The sequence below is a fragment of the Heloderma suspectum genome, chromosome 2 (assembly GCF_057233095.1).
Source record: "Heloderma suspectum isolate Gila_16-S chromosome 2, 16-S_ref, whole genome shotgun sequence".
NCBI lineage: Eukaryota > Metazoa > Chordata > Lepidosauria > Squamata > Helodermatidae > Heloderma > Heloderma suspectum.
Genome location: NC_139459.1, coordinates 161,960,334 through 161,980,047, shown reverse-complemented (window position 1 = coordinate 161,980,047; position 19,714 = coordinate 161,960,334). Strand labels below are relative to the sequence as shown.

Below are 19,714 nucleotides of genomic sequence, written 5' to 3'. Positions count from 1 at the left end.
ACCCATTGACAAATTTTCAATTTTCCGTGCTTAAACTGCAGCAACAGCACAACCAACTCCTTCCTTTTTGAAAAAGTTTCCAAGAAAACTTGCATGCAAAACAAGTGTTGCAAACTGATCACTTTCTCAGTTATCCTTTAAAAACAAAGACAGCCATGCTGGTCCATGAGAGAAACCCCCCCTCCAAAATCCATAGCTGGGCAATTAGGAATTATATTTTTTAAAAAATTTTTTTTTAAAGGAATGAGTTAAAATGCAACCAAATATCACTAATTCTTTAGAGTAGCAATTGTTGGTGGGTTCACCTTGCAGATTAAAGTTTGAGAAGATCCCTACACAAAAGCAGGAATACATTTTATACTGAAAAATACTAATTAGGGATTCATATTAAAAATAGCCTGGTGCCAAACATGCATATACTTCCACATACCAGAAAAGAACAGGTGCTCACACACACACACACACACACACGCACACTTTTTAAATTTGCGCCGAACAAGTCCATGGAAAACTTAAAAAGTAACGAGGTCTACCAGAAAATCCAGAAAATGTGCAAGTTGACATCCTGTTTCCATCATATGCGGTGGTGGTTGTGGGGAGGGAGAAGAAAATAAGAGACATGTGAAGAATGAATGAGGTGGCAGAATTCTGAACTCTACCACTTCAAACTACAGTGTGGGTGTGCTGTCATATCTTTTAATATTCCTTGCATATAGTTAGTACAGTAGAAAGGTGAAGTGTAGTTGTTTTTCCTTGTTATGCTTTTTGTGAGGACACCATCTTTTGAATGTTCCAGTGTGTGTGCATGTGCACGTGTGTGTATATGTAATTCCTTTGAATGAAAAATGAGCACATGAGGGGAAAGGATTCTAAGCTAGGTTTCTGTGTGGAGCGTATTTAAACATTCAGTCAAGAGATACAAGTCAGCAACAGCTACAGTCAGAGCCAGAAATATTGGAACAAGGGTAACTGTTTTGGCAGTTGGCCTTTGTACACTACCACATTGAAGTTGAAAGGAAACACACCCAGGTGGGAACGAAGTCAGGACTTTCAGCTGTAATTCAAGGGGTGTGACAAAAGTGGGGTACTAACCATTCAGGAAGTACAGCCAGTGGCATACACCCCCCCCCCCATCGTTGGTGGCTCATAAGTAATGGAACGAATGGCTGATAAGCAGCTGCATGGCCAGGTGTGACCTGTTTCCTGGGTACTCCATGACCAATCAAGCAGATAAAAGGCCTGGAGGTGGTTCTGAGTGTGACATTGGCATTTGGTAGCTGTTCACTGGAACTCCCAACAGGAGGTCCAAAGAGGTGTCCAGGCGAGTGAAGGAGGCCATCATTAGGCTGAGGAAACAACATAAACCCATCGGAGAGATAGCAAAAACAGTGGGAGTGGCCAATACAACAGTTTGGAACATCCTGAAAAAGGAATTAACTGGCAAGCTCAGCAACAGCAAAAGACCTGGAAGACCATGGAAGACAATTAAAGTGGATGACCACAGAATTCTGCTCATGGTGAAGAGGAACCCTTTCACAACATCTAGCCAGGTCAAGAACACTCTTGCGGAGGTAGGCATGTCATTGTCAACATCTACAGTCAAGAGACAGCTTAATGAATATAAATACAGAGGCTTCACAACAAGGTGCAAACCACTGGTAACACTCAAGAACCGAAAGGCCAGATTAGCCTTTGCCAGCAAACACCTAAAAAAGCCTGCCCAGTTCTAGAATAAGATTCTTTGGACTGATGAGACCAAGATTAACTTGTACCAGAATGATGGGAAGAGAAAAGTATGGAGAAGGAAAGGAACAGCTCATGACCACATCATCTGTCAAACATGGTGGAGGCAGTGTTACGTCATGGGCATGTATGGCTGCCAATGGAACCAGATCACTGGTGTTAATTGATGACCTGACTGCTAATAAAAGCAGCAGGATGAATTCTGAAGTGTATAGGGCTATACTTTCTGCTCAGATTCAGCCGAATGCTGCCAACCTGATAGGACGCCGCTTCATATTGCAGATATGACCCAAAACATACAGCAAAAGCTACCCAAGAGTTTCTCAAGGCAAGGAAGTGGGATGTTCTGCAATGGCCAAGTCAGTCACCTGATCTCAACCCGAGAGAGCATGCTTTTCACTTACTGAAGACAAGACTGAAGGCAGAAAGACCCACAAACAAGCAGCAGCTGAAGGCAGCTGCCTGCAGTAAAGGCCTGGCAAAGCATCTCAAGGGAGGAAACTCAGCATTTGGTCATGTCCATGGGTTCCAGACTTCAGGCAGTCATTGACTGCAAAGGATTTTCATCCAGGAATTAAAGGCGATCCTTCAGTTTGAAATGATGTTGGTTTGTTCCATTACTTATGAGCCACCAACGATGGGTGTGTGTGTGTGCCACTGGCTGTCCTTCCTGAATGGTTAGTGCCCCACTTTTGTCAACCCCCTTGAATTGCTGGAAGTCCTGACTTCGCTCCCATCTGGGTGTGTTTCCTTTCAACTTCAATGTGGTGGTGTACAGAGGCCAACTGCCAAAACAGTTATCCTTGTTCCAATATTTCTGGCCCTGACTGTACATCTTGTGAACTTGGTGATTGTGTAGGTGCAAGTCCTGCTCCCTTCCTTCAACCCTCCTGCCACCTAGCTGGACTGTTGCAACTATTCCCAGGTCAACACATTACATCCGCAGGAAGTGTTTCTATGAATTCGTATAAACTCAGTTAGTGGGCACCATGGGCTTCATTAAGTCGTTAAGTCATGTCCGGCTCTTCGTGACCCCATGGACCATAGCACGCCAGGCTTTCCTGTCCTCCACTCTCTCCCGGCGTGTGCTCAAGTTCTTATTCATTGCATCGGTGATGCTATCTAGCCATCTCATCCTCTGCCATCCCCTTCTCCTTTTGCCTTCAGTCTTTCCCAGCATCAGGGTCTCTCCCAGTGAGTTTTCTCTTTGCATTAGGTGGCCAAAATATTTGAGCTTCAGCTTCAGTATCTGTCCTTCCAATGAGCACTCAGGGTTGATTTCCTTTAGGATGGACTGATTTGACCTCCTTGCAGTCCAGGGGACTCGTGTAAGAGTCTTCTCCAGCACCACAGTTCAAAAGCATCAATTCTTTGGCGCTCAGCCTTCCTTACAGTCCAGCTGTCACAGAATTTTCCCTTCCATGGAACTCCTTAAAAGATACAGAACTTGGCAGCCCGTGTGAGATTTTCCCCAGCCCACTTTCTCTTTAATCCCTTTTCATTTCAGTGCCACGTCTTATGTGTACTTGTTGGTTTCTAGTTCTTTGGTTGCCAGCAAACAGTGTTTTCAAGTTGGGTTGCTGTCTCAAGACAGTGCCTTGAGCATTGTTTTTAGTAGAAAGGTGGTTTATTAAGTAAGTAAATAAATAAATACCATGGGTCTTTTCTCAGGATATCATCACTCTCAAGGTTGTGCTACAGAACTCTTGGCAAGTAGTTCCCCAGGGTTCTAAATTGCACAGGGAGCCTATGCAAGTAGAACTAGCTCCCCACTGCCAATGTGGAAGGCTGTGAGGACAAGCAACAAGGATGTTATGGAGAAGGCTCATCCTCACTCTCCCCTTACACAAGTCTGATCATGTGATGGGTGAACGTCTGAATGGGGCTCTGGTGTGCTTTTTTGGTGGTTTGTTTTATGCAAGTTGTTCTTTGGGTAGTGCTTTGGTCTGTTATAAGGTAGTCTTCAAGTGTCCTTTCTGTAACATAACCATATCTGTAAAGTGGATGTAGTGTGAGGAAGAGGTGAGGCATAAGTTGACAGTAGGTAATTTTTAGAGATTTTCCCATCGTGGGTATAAATGATTAATATGTCATCAGTGTCCCTGAACTATACTACTGGGATTAGTATACTATGGTAATTGTTCAGAAAATGTTCTAGATCAGCCATGAAGACTTTGGCATAGAGGTGCCATATGTGTGTACCTTTCACAGTGCCTTAAATTTACAGCTGGAAAGGTACCACTAATATTGAAATAATTGTAAGGACAAAGCATTAAACATCTGTAATAGTGATAGCTATATTTCTGCCAGAGATAGTATTCATGATGGCCTGTAGTCAATCAACATGTAGTGTATTTATATAGAATAACATAATGGCTGTAGTTACTAAGATTATTTCCCTTGGAAACAAGAAGTAGGCGGCCATTTAGGACTTCAGCCAAAAAGAAATGAATAGTAAATATAATAATCCATGGATCCTACTTTGTGAGAAAAGCCTCCTTATGAGGACATCAGTTGCTTGTATGAAATACAGCATCCTCCCTGAACCATCTCTCAAACCAGATTGTCTAAGTCTTGACTGAGACACAAGGCAGAATACTGACCTGCCCCATGCCTATCCCAAGCAATCAAAACACAATAGTTCTACCTCTTGCCTGTTGTTGGCTGATTGTGTTGGTAGCAATTTTTCAGTTTCTCTTTTTATAAAACACAGGGATTCTTCCTCTGATCTCATGCTTGAGACAAGACTGAGGTTTTTATCTCCTTCATTTCTGTTACATCTTGGGCACACGCTGCAAGTTACATTATCTGTTCCCCTGTGAACCCTGAACCTGTAATGGGATAGCCAGAGTCGGCAAAGAGGAATTACATGATCAGCGCTGTATGTTACACGTGTCTGTCTGTGGGGAGGATTACCACTACAAAGCAGGTTGGGAGCAAGCAGATAATGTGTAGAATAGCACCTAGTGACACTTAAGGCATAAGCCATCTGTTTCTTGATGGCGAAATTTCTACTGATATGGCTTGAGAACTTTTAAATGATCAGGTTAAACACTTAAAACAGTTGTTAACCAGAGCAGTGAAAATCTGACCCCGCCCCCCCACGCTCCAAATACCAATTCTAGAAATCTGACTAATCCTCGTAACTACAACATGAGGCTTTGCAGATGCTCTGAGGTTCCACAACAGGCAGCAGTGCAAGATTGTGTGCGTTTGCACAACATGCCAACCCATCGTGGGTGACTTGCCATGCACTGTGGGTTGTTTTGCAAACAACCCATGGTGCGTGGTTGGTATGCCTGCCAGACAATCGGGCACATCACTTGAAGTGCATTGGTTGTCCCCCCCTCCCCCTCGGTCCTCCAGCTGGCTCTGCCTGGCATCCCAGGGGACTTGGCAGCAGAACCCATCTTGTCGGCTGCCAAGCCCCCATCCCCACGCCGACCGTCATCCAGATCATGGTCAAAGCCCTTTTTTTGCACCCCTTTCCCCTTGCCAGCAGCAGCCCCTCCAAGATTCCCAAACACTTCAGAGGGGCTGCTGCTGCCTCCCCCAGCTCCAGCCAAGCTCCCCATCCCCACTCTGACTGCGATTCCAATCGTGGGCAGAGCCCCCCCCTCTAATTTTTTTAATGCAAAAACAGGGCTGGGGATCCCCCCCCCATATTTTTCCAGCCCCATTTTATGTGCGGAAATGACCCGTTTACTTTTTAAAGATCTTTGGTTATTTGCAGCTGCGCACTTCTGCAACTGCAGGTATCCAAAAATGTGTCATAAGAGTCTTTTCCAAGCTGATCTACTAGTCCCCCCCCCCATTTCCACTAGCCAAACTTCCACTAGTTCCTCTGACAACTGTCAAAACCCTGTGTAGCTAATAGAAAACCAGTGAAAAGTGGTGGGATGCACTTTTCTATGAAAATGTGGTCCTGCTGACTCAGGGTGGGGTGCACTGGAAGGGAGGCACCTCCATGGGTCTTGGCTAGACTTTAAATTGGGAGTGTGCACGCACATGGCTAACAGGATGATCTTGAGGGCTTTCCCCACCCGTCAAGATCACCCAATTATCCAAGGACCCAGGGATTTAAACTGCCATCCCGAACTTTGGGGATCCCATCCTTCTAGTGCACCCATCCTTGAGTCCTCAGCATCCCGTTTTCATATAAAAGTGCATGCCACCCCATTTCTCTGCACCAAAATAAGTAACTGCTTCTACTTTGACAGCTGTCAAAATAGAAGCGGTTACAGCGATCTTAAGAAAAATGGGGTGGTGCCTCAGGCATCTTTAAAAACATGTGCAGGGAACTTTGGCAACTGGGGATTCCTAGGGATTCCTAGCAGGGCACACCCAAAGGTTCAGGGCAAAGAAATGTTTTTAAAGGAGGGCTTGGTTGGAGCAGGGACAGGGGGCTTGGCGGGAGCTGGCGGCAGCCCCTCCGAAGGAACGTTTGGGCACTTTGGAGCAGCTGCAGCTGGCAAGGGGAAAGGGCACTGGGAGCAGCTTGGCTGTGCTCGCAAAAAGCAACTGTGGCTGCGCTTGGGAAGAGTGGCAGGGGTTTCTGCTGTTCTTGGCAAGAGGCTTGCTGCTCAATGCCCTTTACCTATGATGGGTTGGCATGTCTGGGTTTGGATGATGCACCAACCTATCATGGGTAAAACAACCCCTACTACAGACCATGGGTTATCAGGGTGGGCTGTTTGGAGGGAAAAAAAGCCCACCCTGATAAAACTGGTTCTGGTTTGGACAACATGCTAACCCACCATGGGCTGTTTCAGAGAACAACCCATCATGGGTTTGCGTGCCATGCAAAATGAGTCATTTGCTATTAGGAAGACATCTGTCATGGTGATAGCTAAATTTCACCCAGAGATAGTATTTATGATGGCCTGTAGTCCATCAGCATGTTGGATATTTCCAGTAACATCAGGCATAAAGTAACACTGGGTTGTGGGTTTGATTCAAGAAGCAGCAGGGCCAACTTGCCTGAGGAGCCATGATTTGATTTTTTTCTGGAAGAGAGGTACACATGGTAAGAGAATGTATTTGATCATATAGATTTAAGTGGTCTTTTCAATACCTGTGGGAATATGTTGATTTTTTATTTGTCACTACTTTTTAAGAAGTGCTTTCACATTCTAAAGAATGTTAGGAAAGCAAAATACAAAGATGCCAGCTAGCACTGATGTTCTGCTACTTGCAATTCAATCTTGCTATTAATTAATTAATTAAATTTCTTAATCACCCATCTGGCCAGTCAACTCCTTCAGCACTGGAAATATGTGATCTCGCCAGCAGTTGCACTGGTTACCAGTTGCTTTCTGGGCCAAATTCAAGGTGTTGGTTTTGACCTTTAAAACCCTATATGGTTCCGACCCAGCCTATCTGAAGGAGCACCTCCAGCAACACCAGAGAGGCCGCTTAACAAGATCAGCCTCTGATGGCTTTCTCTCTGTCCCATCAGCCAGGACAGCTAGACTGGTGGGGACAAGGGAGAGGGCCTTCTCTGTGGTTGCCCCCACTCTGTGGAACTCCCTCCCTAGGGAACTCCGCCATGCCCCCTCTTTAATGAGCTTCTGCCGTGCATTAAAAACGTGGTTGTTCGGGCAGGCATTTGGGGTGGGTTAGGGTATTTTTAGAAATATGGTGTCTTTATTGTAGAATTTTATTGTTTTAAACTGTTTTATTATACACTTGTACATTGCCCAGAGTGGCTGGGTGACCGGCCAGATGGGCGATTAATAAATTTAATAAATAAAATAAAAACTCCTTCAGCACCGGAGTGCTTTAATCAGGCGAGCTGCCACGTTCTGCACCAGCTGCAGCTTCCGAATCGTCTTCAAGGGTAATCCCACGTAGAGTGCATTACTATAGGATAATAACATCAGCTGCATTTTAAATAAAAGAAAACCACAGCAGATATACACATTAAAAATAACATTTTATTGAGAATCTTCCATTATACAATGAATGCATTACCATTACCACCAGTTTGTCTCAGTCTCTGGACATTATGCCACCCTGCTCCATTCCCTTCGGAACTGAAGAAACAAAGGGCAAGGAACAACCCCCCCCAAAAAAAGAACAGGAAGGAAGGTCTCTTGATGCTTCATAGACCCTACAGAAATAAGTCAGAGAGAGAAATGGTCACCATAATATAAAACTCAAAACTGGGGAAGCAGGAAGGGGAAAATGGAGAGACAAACATCACAAAAACCACCAGAATAGTTGGCTTCTTCACTGGTAGCCACCAGAGACTCATCAAGGATACTGACTAGCCTTGAAGATGGTTCTTCATTATTGGAGGAGAAAGAGGCACAGTAGAGAATATGAGCTCAAATCGACGAGAAAAGCATGCTGCTGGAATTACGCCCCCTGCCATGCATTACCTGTCCTGTGGTGAGATAGCTTCAGTCTCTGGGGCTGCTGACCTAGCATCAGTCCTGTGTAAATATTTAATAGAAAGGAAAAACGTACATAAGTAAAAACGTACATCTTTAAGAGTAAACTATTCCCTTGCAATTCCCAAAACTGGCCTCTGAAATGGCCATTTGGAACAAAAACATTTCTGGAATTTGGGGAGAGGCAGTTTTGCCTCCAAGGCCTTCTAGAGAAAACTGCAATCTTGCTTATTTCTCCAAAGGCTGGTCACGAGAATACAATCAGAATGCTGGCAGGGTTTCTGCTACCCATTTATCTGTGGGATAGTGGGTCTATGTGAAATCTTCACTTGAAGGGAAAGAGGTAAGAGTGAAACACCTTAGAAAGGATTCTCTTTGCTCCTTTATCAAATGAATTTGCAGTATTTGTTGGTACTTACAGACTGACCATATGATCAAGAATCTGCTTAAGTCAAAAATGAGAATCCAACTGTCCAAAACTCAAGATCGGTATGATTATAATGTCGAATAAATTATGCAGATTGCACAAAATATACATTCTGAATACATTAATTTTAAATGTAAAATGAAGCATGTGAGTGAAGCTAAACCCTTTCCTTGCCTTACCTTGTTGCACTCCATCACTTTGAGATTTTCTCCTCAGCTCAGGTCACTTCTGCTATCACATCTGGACTGGAAGAAAAGTGCTTGAAATAACGGAGTGCAGGAAGGTAAGGCAGGAGGCATTTCATGTTAAAAAAAACAGAAGACTCTACCTAACCCCCTGCTTAACATGTGGAAAAAAAAATACACGCAGTTGTCCTGTCACATCTAGTTTGCTCATAGACAACCATTTCACCTTGTGCCAGAAAGTTCAATTTGGATAGAAGAAAAGCTTCACGGAGAGCAGCATGTGGCTGCCCCAACCCCAAGGCTGTTTTTGCACTGCCTCTGCCACCAAATTTGCTGTGGTGGCAGCAAAAGAAGCAGCAATTTTTCTATCAAGCAAGGCATGCCTGCTGGGAGCATGATTCTGCTTGCGAACAAGGCATGCAGGAAATCTGGTTGCAATTTCTGCATGGCTGGAATGTTCGCCCCAGTGCATGTACCCCCCCAACCTCTGGAAGTTGCCCACCCTTGACACAGAGCCTAAGGGCTGTGTGCTTAAGCCTATGTTGAGTGCTACTGGTATGGGAAGGGAGGGAGGAATGCACTTTGAGAAGAGAGAGAAGTGCTTGGTAAACAAAGAGCCCACAGAGGAAGGGAAGAGAATCCAAGAGGCAGCGATATATCACCTTTCTTCCATGATGGAACTGAAGGTGGTATACTTGGGATTCCCAGGTAGTCTCCCAGCCAGACACTGACCACAGACCTGGTTAGCTTCAGCACTTTTAGACTATTGGAAGTCCTCACATACATCAAAACTTAATTGGTGGAAAAAACAGAAACCTGATGGAAAGAGAAGTAAAGGAGAGCACTGAGACAGTGAGGTACGCTGGGAAAGGTGGGGCAGACTGGACAGAAAACACCCCAAAGCACTTAGCAACATGAAGCTCTGGAAGCTGGTGGAGATCGTGGCACAATGAGGAGCTGCATTTCAGATAGTAAGTCAGGTAGTGATGTATTTGGTTGCACATCTGTGGCTCTCTACGTATTACAGTTATTATGTCATGTATTAAATTTCCCAGATGTTGGAGAGTCCCTATCTTTACCTACTTTTCCTTTTAAAAGGCAGACATGGAATACTACAAATAATCCTTTATTACAAGTAGTCGACCTAGAGTTGATATACAGTACTTATGTATTAGGGAGAGACCTGGGTCTCTGCTGAACAGCTGCACAGCAGCAGGGGTAGCGTTGGCCTGCTGTAGAGAAGGGATGGCGCTCAGTTTCTCCCACTTATTTTCTTTTACAAACCTGCAAGGGACAGAATGTGTTTGGAACCATCAGGGATGAGCTTTTCTACATGCTTTGTCTCAACCCCCACTTAGGATCCTTATAAGGAGCTGCTGCCCAGAAGGTGGCTGAATCTATGGGGAATGGGGATTTATTCTTGCTCTCTTTTTGACATTTTTGGAAGGTTTTTTTATTTTAAGCAGGGAAAAGGATGTTTTAGTAATTGTTTTTTAAAAGATGTTAAAATATTGCTGTCTTAAACTTATGTAGCTTACATTTTATCGTTTGAATTTTGTTATTTATATTAACATTCATGAGCTAGCCATCTTGGCGTCTTGTTGGCTGAAAGGCACTATAGAAAGAAACAAACATAAAAAAACTAACAGAAACACTTCCTCTCAGATGCTTTCCCCTGTAACATGGGAAACAGTCTTCAGGCATGCCAGCTGGGCGAAAGCAGCAGGCAAGGAAAGGGTTAACACGTGCTGCTTGAATTCATACCCTCCCCCTGCTGTTTTGCTGTAGTTCAATCTAGAGTTCTCAGACTTGGGTCTCCAGTTGAATGAATAGTTCTGTCCACACTCATCACTATTATTATGAATGATTATCTGAGTATTCACGCTTCCTATCCGGTAAGCTAGGTGACCGTTTTCAAAATCACAATTAGGGAAAAACACGTTCAAAGATTTAGCTGAAATATTTTAACCTCTTAATCATGTTTGCAGACAAAACTGGTTGTATTATACTGTTACAATCTGACATTTCATTTCACTTCAGATGATTCATTTCACATTCAGCCTGGCCTGCTAATCTTAATTACTACACTCTAACATGTTATTTTTGTTATGTTCCTTCTTCCTGGCCTAGGCATGTTCTGATGCAAATGTGGCTGGCAAGTTTTAGCTAAGTATAAGATACTTCCTCTTCTCTTATCAGTGGATGAAATCATAAATACTGGGAGGTTATGTATATATATATTCTTTCAGTATGCCGCAGTCTTTTCAGTTTACCTCCCCGCTCTTCCTTATCCTTACAAAAAGGACTCCCATCCTCTTCTGGCAAGTTTACTCAGTGGGGTAAGATATAGTTACCACTCGCAGAAGAAATACTAAATCCCAAGGTAAGAGTGGACAATGAAATAAAATTCTCCCAAACTGCTTTGGGAACACTGCTAGGAGCAAGTTCTATACACATTACAGTCTGTAAAGAGAGAGCAGGATTCTGCTGGCACATTAAAAACTGTCAGCACCAGCAACAAAGACAGAGGGAGCAAGGCCTCTTTTATGAAGGTCACTCCTGGGCAGGTGGATGTTGGCTTGCTGAATTATTGTACTAAAGAACCTTGTAGTGTGAGCACTCTACATACTATGGCAACATCTCACTTTTTTAATTATTGTAAAAAAAAATGTAATCAAGCTTTTCCATAAAATGTGCTTAAGGTTACTTACAATCAATACCTAACAAGCATATTTATATTAACCAGTTTAATTAAACTAGCCAAAGAGAACCAAGAGCAAAAAAAAGGTATAAAATAAAAAAGCTCAAGAGAAAATGGTCTTTAACAAATGCCTAAATGATAACCAGGGTGGGTACCAAGCAAGTACTTCTGAGAAAGTGGTTAGCTCTTCCACTGTGCCCTCCTGTCTTGCGGTGCTGCTATTTAATGCCAGATCCGTCTGCAATAAGACTGCACTCATTCATGATTTAATCATGGATGAGAGGGCCGACCTGGAGTGTATTACTGAGACTTGGGTGGGTGAGCTGGGCAGAGTCAAGCTCTGCCCACCTGGGTACTCAGTGCAGCATCAGCATAGGTTGGAGGGCCGGTGGGAAGGAGTTGCTGTGGTTCATAGAACTTCCATCTCTATCACCAGGAGACCACTCCACCTTGGAGTGGGCCTTGAGGGGTTGCACCTGGTGTTGGGCCATAGAGACAGATTGGGGATACTGCTGGTGTACCACCCACCCTGCTGCCCAGCATCCTCCCTGACTGAACTGGCGGAGGCAGTCACAAGTGTGATTAGAGGAACCCAGGACGGTGGTTCTGGGTAACTTCAACTTCCATGCTGAGGCTGTCTCCAGAGTTCCAGCTCAGGACATCATGGCCTCCATAAAAATCATGGGGCTGTCTCAATATGTTATCAGCCCAACACATGAAGCAGGGCATACCCTTGATTTGGTTTTTGCGCCAACTTGTGAGATGGGTAGTCTGAAGATTGGGGGGCTCCAAGTAACCCCATTGTCATGGTCAGACCACTTCCTGGTGAGATTTGAACTTATGATGTTACTCTCCTCCTGCGGGGGTGGGGGACCTATTTGGATGGTCTGCCCCAGGAGACTGACAGAATCCAATGGATTTCTGAATGCTCTTGGGGATTTTCCAGTGGAGAGAGCTGGTGATCCAGCTGAGGCCCTAGCTTCACTGTAGAACAGTGAGATGCTGAGGGCCATTAACTTGATTGCACCTGAGTGCCCTCTCTGGCACTGTGGAGCCCGTTCTGCTCCCTGGTATACTGGGGAGCTGCACCCAATGAAGCAGGCTGGACGTCGGCTAGAGCGCAAATGGCGCAAGACTCGAAGTGAAGACAACCGAGCATGCATAATCGTGCCTACTGTGTGGCAGTGCGGGCAGCAAAGAAAGTTTATTTTGCTGCCTCCACTGTGTCCTCAAGTAGCCATCTAGCAGAGCTCTTCCAGGTGGTCCAGCGGTTGTTAACATCTTCCCCAGTAAATGGGGTCCTGGCCCCACTGAGGACGTGTTGTGACCTTTTTGCATCGCACTCTGAGGACAAAATCGCTCGTCTCTGCAGCAACCTTGATGCTGTTGTTAGTGCAGTAGCAGTCGAGGTGTCTGATGCCACCATCTGCCTGATTTTGTGGGATCAGTTCCAGTTGTTATGGCCTGTTGATGTGGACAAGATGCTTGCAATAATGCGACCGACCACGTGCCCTCTTGATCCCTGTCCCTCCTGGCTAATAAAAGCTAGCCAAGGGGGTATGACTGGGTGGGTCCAGGGAGTGATAAATGCTTCCCTATGGGAAGGGGTGGTACCTGCTGTCCTTAAGGGGGCAATAGTGCGGCCACTCCTGAAGAAGCCCACTCTGGACCCAACGGTATTAGACAACTACTGCCCAGTCGCAAATATCCCTTTTCTAGGGAAAGTACTTGAGAGGGTCGTGGCGGACCAACCGCAGGCACCGTTGGAGGATACTGACTATCTAGACCCATTTCAATCTGGGTTTCGTCCTGGTTATGGGACTGAATCAGCCTTGGTCACCCTGATGGATGACCTTTATAGAGAGAGGGACAGGGGGAGTGCAACCCTGTTAAATCTGCTCCATCTCTCATCAGCTTTTGATACCATCAACCATGGTATCCTCCTGGATCGACTCTGTGGGATGGGTATTGGAGGCACTGTGTTACAGTGGTTCTGGTCCTACCTATGGGGCTGATTTCAGAGTGTAACATTGGGTGACTTTTCCTCGGCCCCTTGGCAAATGAACTATGGGTACCATCTTGTCCCCAATGTTGTTTAACATCTATATGAAGCTGCTGGGAGCAGTCATTAGGGGATTTGGAGCTAAATGCCATTGGTGTGCTGATGACACGCAGCTCTATCTCTCTGTGACATCTGAATCAGGAGAGGCTGTGCAAGTCCTGAATCATTGCCTAGACTCAGTAATGGGCTGGATGAGGGCCAATGAACTGAAGCTGAATCCTGGCAATACGGAAGCCCTGAGGGTGAGTGGTTCCCGGGTCTGGGAGATAGGCTCACTGCCTGCTGTGGATGGGGTTGCACTCACTCTGAAAGATCAGGTCCGTAGTCTGGGGGCAATCCTAGATCCATCATTGTCGCTGGAGGCCCAAGTGGCCACTGCGGCTCGGAATGCCTTTTTACCAGCTTCGGCTGGTTTGCCAGCTACAGCCTCTCCTGGACAGGGATAGCTTGACCACGGTGGTACAGGCAATAGTAACCTCAAGACTGGATTACTGCAATGTGCTCTATGTGGGGCTGCCGTTAAGGCTGGTCCAGAAGCTGGAGCTAGTGCAGAATGCAGCAGCTTGGCTGTTGTCGGGAGCTGGCACTTTTCGGCATGTAACTCCTCTGCACTGGCTGCCTATTCGCTACCAGGTCAGGTTTAAGGTATTAGTACTAGTGTACAAAGCCCTAAACAACTTGGGACCAGGATACCTGAGACAGCGCCTCCTCCCTTACCAACCTGCCTGGTCACTGAGGTCATCAAAGGGCATGTTCCTGGTGGTTCCACATGGACCCATGGCCTGGTTGGAGTCCACCAGGAAAACAGCCTTCAGTGTGGTGGCCCCCTTCCTGTGGAATTCCCTGCCTTTAGAGGTCAGGCAGGTGCCAACATTGTGTTCCTTCTGGCAACTCCTGAAGATGTTGTTATTTCAAGAGGCCTTCCTTGCATGACCAGCCGTGGTTTGTTAAATTCCACTTTGTTGGGGTTTGTCTTTTAAAAAAACGTTTTAACTCTTTTAACCTGCTCTTTTATTCTTTTTATTTAGCCCATTACTGGAACATATGCTGCATCCACTGCCACATCTGGATTTGATGAAAAGTATACTGTTGGATGTCATCCACATACTGATGTCACCTCACCCTGAATCCCTGTGCAGCTCACTCTCCAGGTTCATGTAGCTCTTAAATAACACGGGGGAAAGAACGGAGCTGTGTGGCATTCCACAAGACAAATGCCACGGAGTAGAACAGAAATACACAAGAACCAGCTTTTGGAACCTGTGTACTAGGCAGGTGCAGAACCACCAAAGTGCAGTGAGCTCAATTTCCCTCCCAAAGAGATGGTCCACAAAGATACCGTAACGGATGGTACTGAAAGCTGCTGAACTCTCCCAGCATAGGCCATAAACCAGAACAGTTGTTTTTTCCACTACCAAAACTAAGATGAAAGCAGGATCAGTGTCATCCAGAATGTCTGGGGTGAGCTGCCACTACCTGCTCAAATGCCTTGCCCAAAACAGAATCATTTAGGTCCAAGGGGGGTTTCTTTATCAGTCGCTTATCAGCTGCCTTCTTCAAGGTGGCTGGAACTGCCTCTTCTCTCAGTGATGTACTTAACACTACAGACCCAACCAGTCATTCGTCTTTAACAAGACAGGGTCAAGCAAAAGAGGTGGTAGCCCACCTTGTCAACATACTCAAGATTTAAGAACTGGAACTCATCCAAGCAATATTGTTAAGGATGAAAAATCCAGCATTTGACTTAGATGCTACTTTGGATACAATACAGAATGGAGGCAAACAGTTTTCTCTGCAAAATGCACGGCAAATACTTTAGTAGGCTACTGAGCATTCGTTATGATCACCCCAAGACTTTAGCCTGTGGTTGGGCTTGTCCTGAATGTTTCCCCACTTAGGCTCCAGCTGTTTCATCACACCAAGTTCCCTGGTATATGTGGCTTTATTTGCCATCAGGAAACTAGCCTCATTTGCCTGTTTTCTATTAGTCTCAACAAACTCCTCACGCTTTTGTTCATTTTCTGCTAAAAGCAGGAAGGAAAACATAACATTTTGTAGATAACAAAAAATGGATGACATATTATTCTCTCTCTCTCATCTCAGCCCAATCTTCATTCTGCATTGCTCTACCGAGTCCTGGACCTATGAAGGCCCCATATTCTATGTGCCCCTCCTACAACGTGGGAGGAAAGAGGAATGTTCTCTTGCATGCCCCCTCTCTGTATGTATGCATATATATTTAATGATCAAAAACCTGCCAGATTAGGACCAGAGCTAGAGCTATCTCATGCTGGCTCAAGCTCTTCAAAGCCAGGAAATAGGAAGCTAAGGCTGACTGATGCCTTAATTGACATGCCCCATGATCAGTGATGATGTTGTGCAATGTCACAAATTTTGCTTGCTTACAACCTACCTTCCATGCACCCACACTTTTCCTTCGTCTTTAAGGTCCACCTGCAGATGGGGAGATTGGAGTGCTGTGACCAGCAAAGATGCCCCACATTGTCCTGGTCCTATATTTTCTTATGAAGCATCTGAGCCTTACTACTTTGCTAGAGGAATCTGCCTGTGAATTGACCCATACCAGTTTATTGCTTACATCAGTAGCAGGATGGGTTAAACAGTGAGAGGGGGCTCTCTCCTAGCAATAAGGCTAGATGATTCATAAGGCAATACAGGACCATGACAACATGGGGCATCTTTGCTGATGAAGGAAAAGTTGTATGGAAAGTAAGTTGTAAGCAAGCACAATCTGTGACATTGTACAACATCATCACTGATCATAGGGAACATCAGTTAAGGCATTAAACTTAGCTTAGGTTTTGTGCAGCTTGAGCCAACATGAGATAGCTTTAACTCTGTTCTTAAACAGGCAGGTTTTTTGATCACCGAATAAAGCGTGAACCCATGTTCAGTCTAACACGTGAATATACTCCTAGTGAGACACACAATTCGTGCATGTCCTTTTCCCACCACACAGAAAGAGCAAGGACTGGGGCCCTTGTGCTGCATTTCTACTTTCAAAACGATGACGTGAGGCCCTGATCCTTCTGCTCCTCCTGCCTGTGCATTCCATTCCCACCCCTTCCAAATTCTCTGAGGGTCAACCTGCATATTACTTTAAAGATGTAGCTAGGTTTTTAGTTTTTACTCAAAAGTAAGCTCATGGAACCCCATCTGGATCAGAACCCTAGAGTGGTGGATAAAGGGGTGTTAACCCTTTGCCCTATGCCTGAAATTTACATTACAGCTGAATGCCTTTTTGTCAATGTAAATCGAAGGCATGGGGGTCTTGATTAGGACCACAGTGCGGAGTGGGGGGTGAGGAAGAAGGAAAGGTTTAACTCTCCCTACCTCCCCATGCTAGGGTCCCAAGGATAGTAACATGTAGTCTCATCTTGTGAGGTCACATTCCATAACTAAAGGAACAGGCACACAGAAGCCCTCTGTAATAGAATTCCTCTGAAAAGTTTGGGAGTACAGACAGCCTTCTAGCTTCAGAGTGAAAATGAGCATGCCCAACATAACTGCCAGCAGTTGCTACCATAGGCTTTCATGGGACAGAAAACCCACTGCTCAGAACTTCACCAAACTAATGAAAGTCTCCTCAACAAACCTGAATAACCTACATCAGTAATTGTCACCAAAATTTGAAAGAAATATATATGCCAAGCTGCAGCTTGGAGTGAAAAGGATGAATGTGTCAATTTTCAGCACTTTTTAACTTGTTGTACCTATGGCAATTTGTGTCAGATCAGTTTGAAATTTTGCACAATTGTAGACCTCATCAGGTAGATCATAGAAGCCAAGGTTATTAACTCAACAGGTGTCATTTTTATAAGCAGTACAATTTTGAGGCTTATAATAGCAGAACCTTTCTTGTGTGGCTCACCTTAACTAAAGGAGCAGTCCTGTGCAACTTGAATACACACACACACACGCGCGCACGCGAAATGAGGGAATGCAGTAAATAAGAGTGCCTTTACACACTGTATGTACTGTGGTTGGAATCAGGGCTGCCTTACTTTTTAAAAAACCAACAATATAAAATGGTTAATATCTAACCCCTTGTACTTGTAAACATATTCCACATTTCTATACAATTCCTTCCCTAAAATGAGGCAGGCAGGCCAATGGCCAAGAGAGCTGGCAAATCACTTTGCTTCTCAGAACTGCAGCACTGATTTTTGCCCAATTCATTTCAGGCAGGCAAAGAACCCTGGCACAGCCAGGGGCACCTTGTTCTAACCATGTACAAGTCGGGTTCACACATGTGGTAGCACTAGTAAATTACTTCCACTGAATAATATTTCCCGCAAGTGGAACTACTGCCTGGATTCTAGTGATCCCTGCCATTACTGCACCATTCACCTTCATGAGAACTACGGTTTTTTCACACAAAACTCTTCAGATGGTATTTCGTGTTCATAGAAAATGTGTGAAGTCAGGCACTTGTGTTTATACTGAGGTTAAATCTCTGTGGTACATAACTCCCGGATTAACTGTGATGTGGCTGCCTGGTAGCAAGAATCGTTAACAAATATGTATAAAAAGCTCTTCTGTGACCATTGTTTGCACAGTTACAACCAGTTTCCAGTAAGCTTCCATGGGGAAATTCAAAGAGGGATTTTGTAAATATGGAAGTCCCAAGGAAATCTTATTTTAATATGTTTCAAGATGACATACAGTTGTTTCTCGTTTTACTCAGCTGCTGAAAGTTTCCTTTAAAACATCCATTATGGTGGATAAGAATTGACCAAGAGTCAGACTCACCATGCAGATTGACAAGTCAGGGAAGCTGCATTTCATCTTTGCACGTTACATCATCTAATGTTTTGGAATCCATCTCTCCCCACATGGCAGCATTCTCAGTTCACGGGTGCCATCTGTATTAGTTCCTTCTTCGGCTGCCACCTACCAGTTTTATTACTCTGTTGCAGCACAAGGGTATATAGAGAAGTTCTTGTTCAGCTCGCAGAAAAATCATACATTGGGGATCCTTTTAAGGCACCAAGGCGTAATCCAAGCATTTCCCCCCACATCTGCCCCACACCCTTCACAAAAGCATTGGACAGAAGAAAACTTAGTAACAGACTCTGGAAGCCATCCCTGTAGGTGGAGCTATTTGGATAAAGGACATATTAAAAAAGGAGATGCAAATGCCATCAGCTGCTGCATTTGTGACCCCCACACATTTCAACAGGAAGGGGCATGCAGCAGTACTCCTAGCTGGGTTGAGCTCCATTACTTCCTATTTACTGTAGTACCCCGTCTTCTAGTGGGATATTTAATTGTTCCTTCTAGTATATTGCTAGCTGAAGATCTGAAATGCACAGACTTGAGACAGAGAGAACATTGCAAAACCAAAAACGTTTCCTGAAAGACAGAACACTAGGCCTGTGCAAATGTTTGCCCCACAAACAGTGTCTTTTCAAGGAGGGCAAAGTGGTTCTTAAAGGGGGAAAAACACTTGTTTTTTTACCTCTGGTGGGCACTGTTGACAACCATAGTTCCTCCAGGCATCTACCGCTTCAATACCACTTCCCTCCCTCTCCCTCTTGATCTCTCTCCTCCGAGTGATCCCAGCTAATCACTGAGCATAACAACATCACCAAAGACAAACCCAGTCAGAGCAGGGGCGGTGCTTCCTGAGCTTGTCATATAGGTGAATCTAACCAGCCAGGAGCATATTTCATTTCCTCTAAACCAGCAATAGCTAAGATTGCAATAAAGGGAGGAATCCCACCGAGGATCACCTTCCTTAAACTGTCACTTTGCAAGGCCTTTACCAACTTGAAAGAAGCAATCTTTAGCACTGCTTCTTCTCCTTAGTCGATTTACAAATCAAGAGAGGAGGAGGGATTGCACTGCTCATCATGCTATGGCAAAGTGCTTAAAAACAGACAAGAGGAAAGAGGGACCATGCTGAAGAAGCAGCCTCTGTATACAAGGGAATAAGCCTTGCCAATTAGCATTTATGAAAAGGAAATACAACACCATTTCTGAAATCTTAAACATAGGGTTTTTTTTAAAGTCAAATTCTGCACTTCGTGTACCTGAACAGAAGAATGTGGCCCTGTTTAAAAGGTATCTTAGGCAGAGAAATATTTTCTTCAAGGAAGTGTGTCACATAATAATAAAATGATCATTAGACCCAACAGCGTCTTAGAAAAAGGATTACTTTGCTGCAACAAGTATAGT

The 19,714-nt window shown here is 44.7% G+C and overlaps 1 long non-coding RNA gene across 1 annotated transcript; it reads right to left on the bottom strand.

Moving 5' to 3' along the window:
- Nucleotides 1-7,658: 7,658 nt before the first annotated feature.
- Nucleotides 7,659-19,389, bottom strand: LOC146353033 (uncharacterized). Its single transcript, XR_014787934.1, has 4 exons — nt 18,287-19,389; nt 9,413-9,566; nt 8,127-8,180; nt 7,659-7,855 (listed from the first exon to the last, which is right to left on the bottom strand). It is a non-coding gene; the product is annotated as an uncharacterized LOC146353033 (long non-coding RNA).
- Nucleotides 19,390-19,714: the final 325 nt, after the last annotated feature.